Source organism: Malurus melanocephalus, unplaced genomic scaffold (genome assembly GCF_030028575.1).
Source record: "Malurus melanocephalus ecotype Western Australia unplaced genomic scaffold, MMel_1.1 scaffold_331, whole genome shotgun sequence".
NCBI lineage: Eukaryota > Metazoa > Chordata > Aves > Passeriformes > Maluridae > Malurus > Malurus melanocephalus.
In genome coordinates this window covers 296,931-298,198 of record NW_026623563.1, presented here as the reverse complement: position 1 = coordinate 298,198, position 1,268 = coordinate 296,931, and the positions used below count along the sequence as shown (strand labels likewise).

Here is a 1,268-nt window from a genome sequence, read left to right as displayed (position 1 = left end):
AAAAAAAAAAAAAGCAAGCTTTAAAAATTCCCCAGAGGAAAGGTTTGGATGCTGTTAAAATGTCCTGCTTTCGCATTTTTTAAAAAGAGCATTCTGATTCTTTCCTCTCATTTAACTCCATTTGAAGTTAAACGAGTTGCATTTTGTAACGAGGAAAATAAAATCAAATAGTTTGCAGGTCTCAGGTGRGAACAAAAGGTGTCAATTTGAGCCAAAGGGAACAAATCTAATTGATTGAAAAATATATTGTTCAGTGTTGCTGTTTGTTATGTTTGTTGCTCTTTTGATAATTTTATTTCCATTTTATTTTGTTTGATAATGAAAAAAAAAAAAACAACACTTTTATAGGGTTTGTTTGAGGGGTGTTTTTTTTTCATCACAAATCAGAAATTCTGATTTTGTTTATGATCACCCCTTCCCTCCTAYCTGCAAAGGGTGGTTTGCTCAGACTCTGATTACCGGGCTGGGACATCCTCAGACAGGAAAAAACAGATGGCTCCAACTATCTCAGGGGAAAATAACTCAATTTTTGATGCTAGAAAACCACGTTTGACACACTGAGACCTTGAGAAATGCAATGAGTGGGACAACAAGAACTCCATAAAGTGCAATAACGATRAGAGCAATGTTTTGTATCGGCAGAGAACAACCCCATGTGTCAGCACAGGGTGGGACACAATCAGCTGAGGAAGGTCCTGGGGRCTGAGATGGGGTCAACTCTCTATTTTCACTGGAAAAAAACTCCATTCTGGGCTGAATCCAGTTGGCTGGGGAAGTTTATATTTCCCTTTTCTTGGCATTACTGAGGCTACACCTAAAAATGGTGAAGAGGGACTGAGAGGGCAGAGCTGAGGGACACAGAAATGCTCCAGGGACTGAGAACAAGTTCTGCACCAAGAGAGGTGTGAGAGCTGCACTGGTTAAATCTGGTAAAGAGGAGGCCAAGGAATAATTAATTACAGCTGCAACTGCTCAAAAGGTACTCAGAGATATGAACAAAACTCTCTTTTTAGAGGCAGTTGCTGTAACAAGGAGCAATACACAGTTTGCAGCTTGAGAAATTAAAATGATTTACTGAAAAGCTTCGTCACTCGGAGGTAATGCAGTGCTGGAACCTGATCAGAGATGTATAAAAATCTYTCATTTTAGAGTCTGCTAGACAAAACCACGGCTGACCTGACCTCGTGCTGGCTCTGCTGCTGCTTCTAGAGGGAGGCTGGACTGGAACCCTGCCACAAACTTCCCAAACAAGCCAACAAGAAGTACAA

The 1,268-nt window shown here is 40.5% G+C and overlaps 1 protein-coding gene across 1 annotated transcript in view; it reads right to left on the bottom strand.

Moving 5' to 3' along the window:
- Positions 1 to 1,268, bottom strand: part of BRINP1 (BMP/retinoic acid inducible neural specific 1) — an 84,960-nt gene that overhangs the window by 7,007 nt on the left and 76,685 nt on the right. The window lies entirely within an intron of this gene.